Source organism: Opisthocomus hoazin, chromosome 7, assembly GCF_030867145.1.
Source record: "Opisthocomus hoazin isolate bOpiHoa1 chromosome 7, bOpiHoa1.hap1, whole genome shotgun sequence".
Taxonomy (NCBI): domain Eukaryota; kingdom Metazoa; phylum Chordata; class Aves; order Opisthocomiformes; family Opisthocomidae; genus Opisthocomus; species Opisthocomus hoazin.
The window spans coordinates 64793725-64809166 of record NC_134420.1 but is presented as its reverse complement, the minus strand read 5'-3'; the positions used below and the strand labels follow the sequence as shown (position 1 = coordinate 64809166).

General features: G+C 51.1%; 1 protein-coding gene across 15 annotated transcripts in view; it reads right to left on the bottom strand.

Moving 5' to 3' along the window:
* Positions 1 to 14552, bottom strand: part of INF2 (inverted formin 2) — a 43414-nt gene extending 28862 nt beyond the window's left edge. For 3 of the 15 annotated variants that reach the window (XM_075426699.1, XM_075426715.1, XM_075426716.1), the window contains exons 1-3: positions 14087 to 14263; positions 12423 to 12646; positions 2597 to 2685 (exon numbers count right to left, since the gene is read on the bottom strand). The gene's annotated coding sequence lies outside the window, so the exon portion shown is untranslated. Of the gene's footprint in view, positions 1 to 31; positions 222 to 2596; positions 2686 to 8090; positions 8111 to 12422; positions 12647 to 13987; positions 14007 to 14086; positions 14279 to 14532 lie in introns of those variants that run through there. The other 12 variants (XM_075426702.1, XM_075426703.1, XM_075426704.1 and 9 more) reach the window with 12 other exon arrangements.
* Between the last annotated feature and the right edge of the window lie 890 nt (positions 14553 to 15442).

Genomic DNA, 15442 nt, shown 5'->3' with positions numbered 1-15442 from the left:
AAAGGCACCATCAAGGCTTGTCCTCTTGCACCTGGCCGCAGCCACATTGCAGTCCACGGCGCTAACTTTTCGGATCATTGGGTTTGCAAAGCTGTGATGTTCCCTGCATCCATCCCATTCAGTTCATAAAATTTCCTCCTCCTCTTTTTGAATCAGGTGCTTCCCAGATTCAGTTTTCTGTGCCCCTCTGTCCTTCAAGTCAGCTCCTAGGGAGATGACATCTGTGGGAGATAAATCAGAGCACGTCATACTTTCTCCATCCTATGAAGCTGTGAAGAACAGAGCTGCGCAGCACAGCTTTCAGTCTAAATTGTTACATGCCTCCAGGATGACCTGGATCACAGAAAGGACCTGGGAGGACAAGTAAAAAGTGATTTCTCAGGGTAGCAAAGTGTAATTGAGTAGAAAACAAAAAGGAGAAAAACTACAGCTCAAATTTTTGATTTTTTGGGAACAGACCCACTGCCCAAGCTGCAGGATGGGGGGGAGTGAGGGGGAACAGCAGCTCCTTGCTGCCCGCTGAAGGAGTCGAGCGCATCTCGACCCCACGTGCAGCCCTCGCAGCTCCCTGCTTCCCTCTGCAACGCTGCTGGGGCACTCCGCTGGCCCTTAAGAAAAGCTTTTTTTTGCTGTTCAGCTCCTCCTCCCTTCCATGCCCGTTCCTGGCACTCCGGAGCCCGTTCTGCCTGGCTGACTGCTAATGATAGGTTTTGCTTCTGAGTAGTTCCAGTTTTCACGCTGCCGCTGGGAACACGCCAAGCCTTTGTATTTTGCAACATGTCAGACTACTCAGTCAGTGAAAAGAAACAACATCCTGGCTTTGTGCTTTCCCAAACCACTTCAAGAAGCGCGATGGGTTTGTTCCTCCTCTCCTCTTGCTTTCATTTGTAGTATTGTGTTCTCCCGTGCAGCGTCTGAACAGCTCGCGTACGTACAGACTCATGAAATCATCCTCCCACGCACCAAAAGAAGTAGGGAGGGACCACAAATCTCTGTTTTAGAAACCAACCTGACCCCTTGGTGTGGGCCCATTGGTGTCGGTAGGAACCGGCAGCGTATTCAGTCTCCCAGGGGAGCTGCTGGTAAGGGTACGGTGGGAAATCGAAGTGTGCAAACAAAAGATGTGGTTTGCCCCACAGACTACAGCAAAATTAGCCGCGAGTCAGACCCAACATGCAAAACAACTGCTGCTCTGTCCTTTTTCTGCCATAGCCAGTAGCTTCTGTCGCCTTCAGATCTAGTTATTCTTGGTCCTCAGCTGTATCAGAGGCTTCTTCTGGCAGCAAACTCCCAGAGAGGACTTCACTGACAAAAGGGACCACGGCCATACTGACATAAAAGTATATATATTCTCCTAGTATAGCTTATTCTTTTACAAAGAAAGCAAAAACACATTGTCCTGATTCAGTCCCATCCACCATTAGGATACTTTGTGCAGGAACAGCTTCCCTCCCCTGGCCAAATATAAGCTACGATATTGAGTGATGTCTCACACAAGTGGGCAATGTGCCCATTCTGTATGTGTCGGTAGCGATGGCTGTACACCAGGATTAACTACACCTACACCAGCAAAAATAATCGCTGATGCCTTCTTCCTCGCCAGTAAATAAAAAAGTAAATAAATCCTCAGGCTGCTACATGTACCACGCACAAATCACACTCAAGTGAGATGCTCAAGAATGTTCATGTTAGGACGTTCAGCAACATCTAAAGCCTTATTTCTATTTAAAGGCTGGACTAGCTTAGACTGAAATGGGTTTAGAAAATCCTCTGTTACAAAAGTAACGCTGTCTGAAGATGCTCAATAACCAGCTTACCTCAACCCGGTAAGCCAGGGTGCAACCAAGCTGGTGCAGCTGTCAGACCTTTGCTTCAGAAACGGCCACTGCCACGGGGGAGACCCGGCCAGAAGTAAGGCACCAGCCCTCCCTCTGCCTCTGAGCGCCAAGCCAGCCGCACCAATTTCAACAGCTTCCCGCGGGAGACGCGAGCCCTGCGGCACCCTCCCACGCTGCCCCAGGCCTCGGAGGTTTCGGGTTGGAGGGATGCCGGAGGTGGCCAGCACTCGCTCGCGCAGACGGAGGGTGCTGGCTCCCAGCTGCACTGCAGCAAAGCAGGCTGCAAAATGCCTCGCCCCGTCTCTGCAGGGCTTCGTCCCCGCTGCCCATGGCTGAGCCACGGGAGCCGGCGAGGTGTCCTGGCCCCAGCTGGGAAGGAACGGGACTCGGGTCTGGATCCCATGGAAATCCAGGCCGGGGGGTAAGGTGGCTTGGGAGGCCCCCCCGCTCCCTGCTCCAGCACCCGCACGCTCCCGCACCCACCCCGCTGCAGCGACTCTGGCATCATTTGATATTCTGCGATGCAATTTATTACTATGATTTGGGGGTCACGTGAGAAGCAGCAACTGTTACCCAGCAACACGGACAGTGCGGTGGGAACTTTCTCTGACTCTCCCGGTTCCCACTCGGTGGGAAGCTGTCGCACAAACAGAAATGACGAGAGCCAAATGCTTTTTATTGCTTTGCTTGTTTGTTTTTAAACACCTCCACAGGATGCTATGAGGACAGAGAAAATGGACAGAGGAAAGAATTCCTACCTCGGAGCTGAAGCCAAATTATTTTCTTGTCTCTCTCACATGAAGGATCCTCCTCGACCGGCTCCCCAGCCAGCTCATTGTCTCCTTCCCTGCCAAGGAGCCTTCAGTCAATAAAGACTAAATCCCCGAGCGAGCGTGTCTGCAAATCACACGCTCTAAGAAAGTTCAACAGGATGTCGGTGTCTAATCGCATGCAAATACCAGTCTTCGGGAAGAAGACTTTCCTGCAGCCTCCAGGGAAGGCATTTGCATGTCATCTGTCACCCCCCTCATTCACTCCGCGCTGGCCGCTGGGAGGGTGACACTTTGGGAGTCTTGCACCGCACCACACATCTGCAGGCGAAAGCAACCCTGGCGTGGGGTGACTCAGAGCAGGGAAATGACCAAAGCAGGAAAAGGATCTGGCAAAGGAAAGGGGGGAAAAAAAGCCCAAAAGAAAATAGAGGAAGAGGAAGCCGGCTGGCCGGGGTGGATGGGATGGAGAGCGTGGGGGTGGCAGGTGGTGGGGACAGCCTCTCGCACCTTGCATCACCCACGCGGGGTTTTCTGGCTTTATGGCACCGGGGTTTTACACACTGCAAGATCTCAGAGGTCTTTCAAATGCTGGGCGAGCCAGGACAGCTCAAAATCAGCAGGGTGTCCAAGCCAAGGCTGCTCACCCCAGGATCGACAGCTGGGAGAGGGGCGGCACAGCAAAGGTTGGGGGCTCAGGCAGTGTCCCCCTAGGCAGGGGCTCGGTGATGGGAATCCTGCTCTCTCCAAGGCATCCCTTCACTCCAGCCGGGCTTTCATGGGCTGAGCAGGCTCTGCAGACTTTAAAAGCTCTTTTTAACAGAAAACATCTCTGTGCCTTTCTGATCGAGATTTCACGTGGAAACTAGTTTGTGAGCCACAGCTGTAAAATGCATCCACTCAGCCTCTCAGGAGGTGTTAACTGAAAGCCAGTTATTATTAAATTGTGAATATTTCAACACAGCCCATTTAGCAGAGGCATCCTGCCTGGCTCAGGGTAGCAGTTAGACTTCAAATACTGTTTTTTTCTTACTCTGTGGGCTCTCTGCCCTGAATTGAACTAGATCAAAAGTTGGAGCCCACAGCAAGAGTTTTTCTACCTTACTGGGGAACCTCAACCCTTGTGTAAATGAGTACAGTTCCACCACTATTAGAAATACACTGATATCTCTGCCCTTTGGTCCAAAGTCAGCTAGCATTTAAGAGCAGAACTTGCCCACGTGCTTTCTATTTAAGGCAGTTTCACCACAACAATTCAATGTCCAGGGAAATGACTCTGCACAGCTCCCCACCCTGCTGTAGGAAGCACTCTGAGGGCGTGTTTATACGATCCAAGACAACCATTAATTCATGACAGGTTTTACATCAGCGAATAAATTTCATTTTAAGTTACGTGCACTCCTGATGCGATATCCTCAAGTCCTCAAAACATTAGTCGCTAATCTGGTTGCTGGGAGCAGGACGGGGCTCACAGCAGGTTTAAGGGAAAAAAATAAAAAGTTCAGAGAAAAAAAATTCCCGCAAAGAAAGGATTGTTGATGTTGCAAATTCCTGTCCTCGCAACCACGGAAGAAATTTAAAAGACTATCAGCTCCCATCAGGTTTCATCTGAAGCCTGGACCTGCGAGATATGCCAGAAACGTTTGTGTTCTTAGAAAGGCTGCATCGTCTCCCACATAAAAAATAAGCAGAAGCAGAGAAATTGGGCTAAAAGGCGGAAAAACCAGCCCCAGGGCTGCTCTGCCATGACAGATTAACAGCAGCAGCAATGGGCAGCAGCTGAGAGAAACGAGGGGGTTTGGATCCCGGCCCCTGCTCCCAGCCCATGTGTCGCTGGTGCTGCTCCCAGGCGTTTGCAGCCCTGCCTGGCTGCTGCAGGCAGCTGCCCGCGCCCTCGCCACGCTCTAACACCAGCCTGCGTGGGAGCCACTTGCAGGTGGACGGACGGATGGACGGATGCTTCTTCACCCTGACAACCTCAGTCCCCAGCCGAGGTCCATCAACTGGCTGTAACTCAGCCCTAGCACAGCCATTTGCTTTTCACGGCTGGACCAGAAAGCGTCCACGCGTGGGGCTGCCTCTCTGCCTGAAGGCTTTGGGCACCGTCTGGGCAGTGAGGGTTTCCTCAGCAACCCTGGCCTCCTCTTCCTCTGCAGGAAGCAGCGGCAGCCTCACACTGATGTGCTTGGAGCCGGGAGCCGGTGGGGAGTCAGAAGGCTCGTCTCCCAAAAGAGCTGAGCGCTGTCCCGGGGGGCAAAGCTTTGCCCCCAGACCACAAGGATGCAGGGTGTTAAGGGCATAAATCCTTTTTTGGATCCATCCCCTCACGTCTGAGCTCCTGTCCCACCAACCTGGCTCTCAGGTTGCTCAGAGAGAGGGCTCATGGTTTTCCCCGAGCAAATCAGCCCAACTTCACCCCGATTTTCTAGCAGATGATTTGGTGGCCTTCTGAACAGTAATTACATCAAAATGAGACAGATTAAATCAAGAACTGAGAGTTTAGTCCCATGTTAGGTAAAGAAGAGCCAAGACCTTCTACAGCTCCAGCATTGCTCTGCTGCCTCTGGATCGCAGCGCAGTGGCTCCCCTGCCCACACGCTTGGTCCACGAAATCAGGACTCAGATAAATAATAAATAAATACACCCCACTTGCCCTTAGGAATCATATTCTTCCTAATTGCAGGAATCAGTGTCTTCTCGCTGCTCTACATTTATGTGACAAATCAGGTCCCGTGCCAATGGCTTGTCTTGTAAGTTGTGTCAAGGGCTTCGGAAAGGAGACACCCAGCTTGTTTCTGACTGGCAAGGAGAGGTGCCAGCCAGAGGTCTGCTGCAATGGCTCTTTTTAGGTGATCCTGCCTAAAATGCCCAGCATCGCCCGCTACTAAATTAATAAACAACAGCACAGCCAGTATTCAAGAATTATGGGTATCATACTCGCCTCCGCTTCTCTGCCACCACCTTGTTGGGTACTGCTGCTCCTACGGAGCCAGTGAATGCAACCACATGTTTACATGCGAAAAATTAGGGTACCAGAAAGAAATCTGGATAATTCAACAACACTCCTTCATCCATCTGAGAACTGAACTCTGCATTAAGCAACCAGAAGGACCTGTGTCAAAGAAAGTGCTGAAAGGGCACTGCAAGGGGGTTTGGCCAGGTGAAGACATACAAATTTAGGGGGAAAACCCAATCCTCCCGCCGACCACAAGGAAGGGAAGGTGTTGCCTTTCCTGCAGGATCCCGTGCCGCGGGGCTGTCAGGAGATGCCAGAGGAGCAGCTGGGGAGCAGATGGGGTGGGCCAGCGAGGACCTCCCTGGGCACTGGGAGAGCACGGTGAACACAGCCGGCTTGCTCCCTCCTCGGGGAGCGGAGTCACCGGAGCATCCTCGGGAAGTCACAGGATGAAGACAGGGAGATACAAAGCTGACTGCTGGCTCTTCTTACCCAATTTCCCTATCCTCCTTGGAGACTGGCACCCCCTCAGCCCTCTTGTCACAGACCACAGTCTCTGACTGCTTTTCTGCTGAATACATTCACTTTAGATGGTGCTATAAGGAGGAAAAACCCCACAATCTTCTGAAGTAATCTTTATATGATGGATACTTCAGATGACAATGAAAATAAAGGACTCTGCTACTGTCAGCACATGCGTATTTCTGGGAACTTTGTATTTAATGGCATTGATCTGCTTTAAACATCCAATACATTCACTCCACAGCTCTTTTGGTAGGAAGTTTCTGCAACAAAAAAAACATCCTGTTTTGGGGAGGGTGCTTCCAGCTGGGGAGACCACTCCGTTAAATGCAGGGTGCTTTCTTTGGACAGGTGATGACAAAATTTTCTGTCAAAACCCTAAACTGCATCACCAGTTCTACCCAGAGCAAAGGGCAGAGACCAGGTTTCTGAAGGATGTGTGTGTTCCTAAGCACAGGCTGAGTAAAGAGCCTGGTATTTATTCAGTTTATTTATCCTGCATACATCTATTACTCCCATGCTAAGGTTGCAGGGGAACCGCTTAGGGATTGCCAGGATGAAGGCTGCCCAGGCGGCTGAACTCTGCTCCCTTGCACACACGCTGCCGCCGCAGGAACAAGAAGATGTGATTACAGAAAAAAGACTTTTTGAGCCCTTCTCCAGAGGGAGAGAGGCAGGCAGGCCCTGCGCAGGTTTTAGCCATACTTCTCCCGCACAGGCACAAACCCTCCTCGCCTGCACAGGGATGAACATCTTTGGGCAGGGAACGGCTCTTCCCTGACAACCGATGGGATGTGGGAGGTCCACAGAGGAAAGAGCTGTAGGCACCGTTAAGCCGAAGAGCTACACAGATCCATATCAACGTTTACTGATGTCCCTGCTGAAAAAAGCTACCGAGTCTGCAGAATGGTACATAAGGAAGCGGCATTTTTCCAGCTGTTCTCCAACCCGGCTGCAAACACGACACCCGCCTGTGGAGACCAGCTTTCCCATTCAACAGCTGATGAATCATGGTGGCTCTTATCTCACCTGGGGAACAGCCCAAGAGCAAACATCCTGAATGTTTCTGTTCAGATAAGGCTGAGCATAGCCAGGATTCCTAACGGCACAGGCAAAGTACATACTGCACACATTATGGAGAACAGACCCGGATACTGCCAGGTACTTCCCTGCGAGCTTGTCTGAATATGAACATTACTCAGAGCAGCTGAGCATGTTCTCTGGTTACCAATTCAAGAAGTTAAGCATTTGAGCCATTTAAAATATAAATTCTTGCACAGAGCAGAAGAGTGGCTTAGCATGATTTCAAAACTAATCCACTCCAAAGATGCTTTCAGACTATTTTCTCTACTGCTGGGTGAAAAAGTTTGAAGTCCCTATTTTATAATGCAGTAATCCTAGAATGTTGACTGGCTTAACCCCTCATTTTGCTACAGTACTTGGTCCAGCTGTTTCCAGAGGACCTAAATTTGTCCTCCTAGACATCACCTTTCCAGTTCTAACTCACTCTTAGAACTAATGTGAAGGGATTTTAATATGGTTCAGCCAGCTGGAGGTTTACGATGGGAAATTCTCCCACTGGGGCAAAATGACCTTACTATATATAGGTCTAACTTACATGCAGGATATCTTATATCAGCACTTCAATCTCTTTTAGTTTTTCCTGCATAATAATTTCAATCACTTTAGAAACAAATAGTTGATACTGTTTTTTCGTTTGCAAAGAAATCAGTTGTTCAGCCACATCCTCAGGTTTGCACAGCACAAAGAGTTGCAGTGCTTTATGCCAGCTGAGCATGTGGCTGTCGTTGATCATCAAGAGGAAAATTACTATGTTTACCTGATAGATAAATACACAACTAATATTAGGATATCATTTTATAAGTGATTCATCTCTGCACATATGGCTTGCTCCAACACTTGCTTTACAAGTGTTATCAGAACAGAGGTTTGGGAATTACAGGCTTGTAAATCAATTTAGCTTGTGATAGTCCTTTCCCTTACCTTACTTCTAGATGAATAGAGGCCATATTTAGTGCTTGGTAATGGCTGTGTAGCTCCAGTGCATTCCGAGTAACGGAAATAACAAAACCCAGAATTTATCCCGAGGCGTATGAAAGAAGCCTCAGGACTGGGTAAATACAAAATAACTCATGAATATTGGACAGCTTGTTCTGCAGTGTGGAACTACAGCCCATCAGCACATAAACAAGCGAGCAGCGCCAAGACGGCTGGAAAGCAGCCCTCCGTGGGAGAAACGGAGCCGCTCAGCCAGGCTCCTGACGTGAGCTACTCGGGGGGCCGGGCGCCACATCAGCGTGATGCAAACCAGAAGGGAAACAAGTCATAAAATGTATCAGGGAATAAAAATATTTGTTCCCCAGTTAGCCTGCATCGCGGGCTCAACTTCGCACCACTCGCTACGTAAGTCAAGAATAAGACGCGCTCACCAACACTTCCTAAACTGCAGAGCCCGCTGCTGAAGTGCCAGGTAAATATCGCAACCCACACTTTCTTTTTCCATGCAAACTTTCTTGCTCTGGCTCCGAGCACATCTGCTTTACTGCATTGTACACGCAGCTGAAAGTTAAGCCGACCAACTCTAAAGGATTTCTTTTTTGTTTTTTTTTAAATAGCAGAAGTAATTAATCTGCTTCAGAGAATGAACCAGCCTTTTTCTGAGCTAGAAAGGCACAAAGGAGGAGATTGTGGCTGTTTCTGGGGCGGGAGGGAGCCTTACTCACACGACCAACACTGCGCAGGCAGCCGCCCAGGGTCCGCAGCTCCAGGCAGCAAAGGGGGCAAAACCCCCAAGCTGATGGAAAGAGCTGATCTGCCACCGCTGGGCTCCATGGCCGGCTGTGGGAAGAAAACCATTGCTCACAAGAAGCTGCTGCCTTGTACTATGGAAACTTCTGTTTCCATCTGGGGCCTCTGTCAGAAGAATAAAGCTAACGCTTAGCTCGCCGCTTTCAGCGAATGCCACGCCATGACAACAAAAAGCAGGACGGACGAGAAGTAGACAGTTTCCAGATAGAGGAAACCAGCAGAACAGAAGCAGCACAGTGATAGCTGCCTTATTAAAAATAACACAATTTAACTGACAGAGCGGAGGGTAACAAAGTTACTCCTTAGCTACACCGACACAAACAGAGCCACTCACCAAAGTTATAAATAAATAAATAGAAACAATGCCATCCTCATTCATCGACTTGGAGAGAAGAAAGGGGCTGCTGCCGCTTCCCTCCCCTCGTCCCCGCCACAGCCGGGGCAGCTGGAGAGGGGCTGTGTTTCCAGCAAGGGACGAGCTCACTGTGCAGCCCCGGGGATGGGGACGGGGCTGGGGCCGGGGCTGGCAGGTCCCCCGTGCGCACCGGCCCTGCCGGGGTGAGGGGGGGCCGGCAGCCCCGACGCCCCGCGGAGAGGCTCGCTGCAGAGCGGAGCAGAGCCGTGGGTCTCCAAACTCCTCTGGCCTCTGCAAGGGCAAAATCACCAACATTTTCCATTTTCAACCAGAGCTAAATTTAGAGGTTTTATGGTTGCAGGGTGCCTCCTTTCCCACACTTTCCTGGAGTGATCTCCACATTCCTCCACTGTCCTTGCTCATTAAAACATGACTCAGATCTCACAGCTGGAAACGTGAACACCAGCGCAGTCCCGAGGTGGTCTGCTGCCATTAGTGGTGTCCTGCTTCGGCATTAACCATCAGCTTGGGAGCAGCAGAGGCAGCAGAAGGCTTCGCAAGTTGGATTTGGGGAGAAATCAGTGTTACTGAACCTGCGGGCACTCTGTGAGCAGCTACGCAACCTACCAATGGGACCTTTTGGGAAAGTCCTCCCAGCACCAAGGACTGACCAACAACACCTGCATAGCAGACTGAAGCGGCAATGCAAAGAGCAAATTCCTCCTCTGCCCTTAAACATTCCCCCAAATTAATACCATATACACCAAAGCCAAGGCAAAATAATGGGCATGGTGAGAAAAACAACTGGGAAGTTCATGCAAAATAGCCCCAACTGGTGACACCTGCTACAGCCATGCCAAGCCGAACGCTGCGCCCTACCAGCTACAAGATGTGGCAGCTCTTCATTTGCTTCTACTGTTTTTATTGGACATCGTGCTGGAGCAATGTCCCTGCTGAACTGAGCTGTAACTTTTAGGATACCGAAACATTTTGGAACCAGCTGAGTGACTCCCATGCTGGGATGAGGACTTCATCCACTGGCTCTCAGTCCTCCTTCTGCCTTTCCCCAACCTCCTTTATCAGCTCAGTAGGTTTCTCAGAGCATCTCGAAATACGCCATAGAGCTTTCTGCAAACACTATTGCTTGCTTAAGATTTCCATTGATCTGTCGCTTCAGCATTCCCAGCGCTTTGAAATGTCAGCTCAGGTATCAAACTAGTAGAAACAGCTGAATCTGTGAACAGTATCTGTTCATTACATCAAACAGAAAAGCTGTCACGCTGTTAGACCCTCTCCTGATGCTTTCCGCAGATGTGAAAGGCTAAGTTGACAAAACTGCAGCCAAAGTTCACCTGCCACACTGTACAACCGCTTCTTTTAACTGCAGCCACTTTTGTAGATGCCAAGCTATGACTCGGGGGCTCATGAGCCCCATGCACCCTCTCCCTATTTGTTTCCACATTCAGTTCCATAAAACAGGCTCCTTGTCTACCACTGACAACATGTGGTAGCAATCATAAGGCTTGGCCATTCCTCACTGGTTATTTTTTCCTAGGAAAAAAGGAAGCAGACGATATTTGCCCTTCAAGAGGATCCTGAGTGGCACCGAGAAGTCGCACAAACGTAGCGAACCCTTTTTTGAAGCATTCCCGTCTTGCTCTTCGCTCCAGTTTGTACAGCACGCCTGCAGAACTGGAACAACTGGAATGCCGTGACCTACCAGCATAATGCCACCCTCCATTAGAAGGAGAAAGCCAAGGCTCAAAATTTGCCATAGCCTCTTTCCTTCTCCCAATGTTGTCTTAACATCTCAGCTGACAGCGCAGCACCCAAGAGCTCTTTGTACAATTAAAATACAGATTGTTTGCCCGCTCTGTCGTAGCACTTGGTGCTCTCAGAGCTTTTTCTACTGGGAGATGAAGGCAGCCTCCACAGCACAATGCTCACAAGCACTGTATGATGGACTGCTGCACACGCAATGCAGAGAAACACTGGAATAAACTTGAGTTTGGTGGATAATACCAAAGAGATTATAACATATTAGGTCAGAAGGACGTAGCCATTCTCGAGCGTCCCTCCTACACTGAACACCAGGGCTACCAAGCTGCCGGGCTGTATCTAGCTTCTGCAAAATATTGAGCTATTTTTCACCTAGTTAGATAAAAAGCCATGTACAATGTTAACGAACGCAACAGGGATAACTCCTTGTGATGTGTTTGCTTGCACCTACCAACTGCAGTACTTCATATCAAGCAGAGCTGGCTTTGATCCACTGTGTGATCCTCCGAGTTGACTTTGTTGATTCAGTGGGTGGTATTTCCTCTGAATCATTACTGATAGACCTTATTGCAAATATTAAGAGCAAGGATATTCAACTGGGAGTTAAATCTGAGCTTAGATATGAGCACTGAGTTTGTCTGAAGTTTACCCGACTGTTTCAGCTCTACGAATATTGTGCACTGCTTAATCTATGGTATTGTGTTGCTACCTGCTGTCGAATTACTCCCATCTTCTACTCATGGCTGGTTAAGGTACCATGGTGGGATTAAAAATCCCTCACCAACAGAATAATCGTTGCAGAAAAAATAACAATAATTGAAGACATGGAAGTAAATGGGGGGGGGAAGAGGGACAAAATGCAACTTAGTTTACTTTGATAAGAACAATTTTCTACTCGGTTGCTCTGGGAGACCTATCTGGCATACCTTGAACACAAGAAAGGGGTAGAGTTCAGCTTCCAACACATTTGAAGCGCAGCCACTTGGTACACAGCTCAGTAAAACTGGGAGTTCAGCCACAAAAGAGGAAAATTTGTAATAAACAGAGCACAGACCTAAAAGGATCAGGCAGCCAGTCCCACAGGAGGGGTCAGTCTGAGTTTGGCAGGGGTCACTATGGAAAGCGAGGGAGACCCCATCCTACTTAAATCTCCCTTCACAACAGAGCGAGTGGGAGAAAGCTGGGAGAATACCGCACCAGCACAGAGCATGGGGAAACGCAATTAAAAGGAGATGAATAAGAGGGCTGGAATGAGATCAGATCTGACAGCAGAAAGCAAAAGTCAAACGGACACCTGGGGATGAAAATCCCAATTTCCCACCCTCATCCCAGGACCGGAGGAGCCCGAGGAGGAAGTTAATTGCAATACCTACCAGATGAGGTATTTATTTCTAGGTGAGGTGTCCAAGTATGAGAGGCACTGGACGGAGCTCCGAGCCTTGCAGCTCTGCTCATCCAAGTCGGAGAGCGAGAAGCCCAGCGCAGGAGTGCTGGGGATCAGCAGCAGCCGGAGCCTCTTTCATCAAACCAGATGGCAAGTTCTAGCTTGTTTGGCATTGCACAGCGAAGAGAAAAGCGTGCTGCTCCTATTTCTACACTGATAAGAGAGAAAAGCATCAGACTGGGAGAACTAAGCAATCACTGTGCAAATACAAAGTAAGAGAAAGCCAAGTATTGAGGAAAAATATTTATAGTATGAGTTCAGCAAAGTTCTGAAACTTCCCCTTCCCGGGAGACCGTGAACAAATGAATTACAGCGGTGTGTAATAAGGCGTAATATCATTCAGTGCCTAGCTTTGCTGACCTGCCAGGTCCCTTCCTGTCCCACTTTTAGATTATCTTTTACACAATGGCTCTTCTACACTGTTTGCATTTTTGAAGCAAAATTCTTGGACAACAGCCTAGAATGGGATTATTAATTTATAACAGGGCAAAAGAGCGCACATATGCTCATAGGTTCCTGCAATCCTCCCCCCCCCACCCGCAATTTTGGCAGCCACTGCTTCTCTGTGTAGTGGAAAAACAAGCTTAAGTGGATGGAAAAGAAATAAGATTAGTGTCCAGGCAGCCCGAATTCTGTGCAAGTTCAGTAGGACGATTGCAACCTTTACTGTAACTGCTGACTCCAACTTTTCTTGTTAACTGACTTAGGCTAGAAGTTTCCTTGCAGTCTACCAGGGAGCCTAACGTGTTTTGCAACCAGCAGGTTTACTCAGAGAAATTCTCCGGTCTTAGGAATCCGAAAAGAACGGCACCCAGTTCACAGTGCCAACCCGGTACTGGGAGGGAGGACCACGAACACCATTTTGGGGTATTTCTCCTAAGATCAGTGTATTCGAGCAGTCCCTCCCCGCCCCCAAGCTCTGGAATTCGGCTTTGGGTGCTGATGTTGCAAGAAGCCACTTCATCATTGCAGAGCTATTGAGCAAAAGGGAGGATAAGGCATGAGACAAGTATGTAAGTAAACCCGGGCAGGACTTGGCAGACCTTGTCCCCAAACCACTGGATAACAGAACCTTTCAAAACAAACGCCTGAAAGCGGCCCAGCGCCGGGAGCAGGCACGGCAGCCGTACGCTACGTGTTAGCAGACGCGCTGTCACACCCGGGCACAGCCTGCCCATCGCACCATCACACCTGCACCCTGGACCACCGGTACCTACACACCACGCCGGCGATCCGGACCACCTCACACCTCCACGTTGCGTCGTCGCACCGGCGACCCCAGCCACATCCAGCCCGCGCATCCCACCTTCGCTCCTGCAGCCCAGACCAGCTCCCACCCGCACGTCCCACCCTCGCAACCCGGGCCTCGTCCCACCCAGACGCCGCACTGTTGCACCCGCAACCCGGACCGGCTCCCACCCAAACCGGCGGTCGGGACCGCGTCCCAGCCATGCGGGTACGGTCGCACCTGCGCCCAGCCCGGGTCCCACCTACCCCTCCCTACCGCGGCACCGGCGATCCCCGCCGCAGCGCCGAGCATCGCCCCCGAGCAGCCGGCGGGGGTCCTTCCCCCCGGCGCCAGCCCCGCCTCACCGTGGGGACCGGGCGGTGGGATGTCCGGCCGGGGTGCGGCCCTGGGCAGGGGGGCGGGATTCAGCCCAACTTCTCCCGACCGAGAGGACCCCGCGATCGCCCCCGGCGGGGCCCGTCCTTACCGCGGCGGCCTCCTGCGGGCGGGGGGCGGCGAGGCGCGGCGGGCCCGGACCCTCCGCCGCCGCCCGCAGCCGCCGGGCTCTGCCCGCCGGCGGGAGCCGCGCCCGGTTCCGGGGCGGAGCGCGGGCGGGGCGGGGGTCCGGACCGGCCCCTGCCCCACCGCCAGCCGACGGACCCTTCCCCGGGCTCGCCCTGCCCGAGGTCCCGGCACAGCCTCCCCGGGGGAAGGGCCCTCCCCGGAGCCACCGTGCCGCGTCCCTCTGGCCGTCCCCCACGCCGCCGAGGGGTCCTGACCCCTCGGGAGGGATCCCCGTCCCTCCTGTCACCTGTGGGCATCCCGGAGGCGGGTGCTGCCACCCGGGCTGCTCGTTGCCCCGGCGTGGGGTCCCTCCGTGTCCGCGGCTGGGGGGTGAAGTGGGGAGTCATGAAAGCTGGGGAGGGGCTCCCCGGGCGGTCAGAGACCCCAAACAACCGTGCCTTCTACCAGGCACCTTGTGCCCTGGTCTAACTGAAGCGCTTCGCTTTCTGCGTCTGTGAGAAGAGGGGAGGGATGCCTTTACCCTTAGCAAAACGCTTCAGCTCTACAGATGAGCAGTGAAGCAGTGGAGTTAAGCCTAAATATTATCAGCCGAGTGGGGAGAGTTTGGTGGAAAAGTTTCTTTCCCTTCGTGGGTCGGGAGTGCTGTCTCCCGCAGGCGTTGGAGGCCAGGCTCGGCTCTGGTTGCAGGCAGAGCCACTCAGATTTGCCATCCGGAAAGAAAACCTGGCAGGAAAAATCATGGGTCTGGCAAAGCTGACGTAGAAATCGTGATAAAGTGTTTCGCAAAGGGCTGCTGCAAGCTGGTGAGAGGCAAGTGTAGACCGTGGAGTGCGATTACGGGAGCCTGGGGGGTAGTTACAGGGTAAGAACGCAGTGCCGAGCATCTCTGAGACTTCAAATTGGAAAATGAGACCCGAGGCTCGTAAAACACTCCACTATGTTTTAGTGGAAGAAGAGAGAAATGGAAGCAGACTGCATCACTCAGGGATGGCAGTTAACCAGTGTGGCTCATCAGTTTTTCTTTTATTCAGATGTTTCTAATTGGTATCTTATGCAATGCTCAGGTGGGTACATAATTTGTTTTACAAATCTACACAGCAGGAAAAAACGGATATGTCCCCTGGGATCTTTCTCTGAGTATATAAACCTGATTTTGAAAGAGCTATTTGTTTTTTGGGGAATAGCAGTTGTCTTCC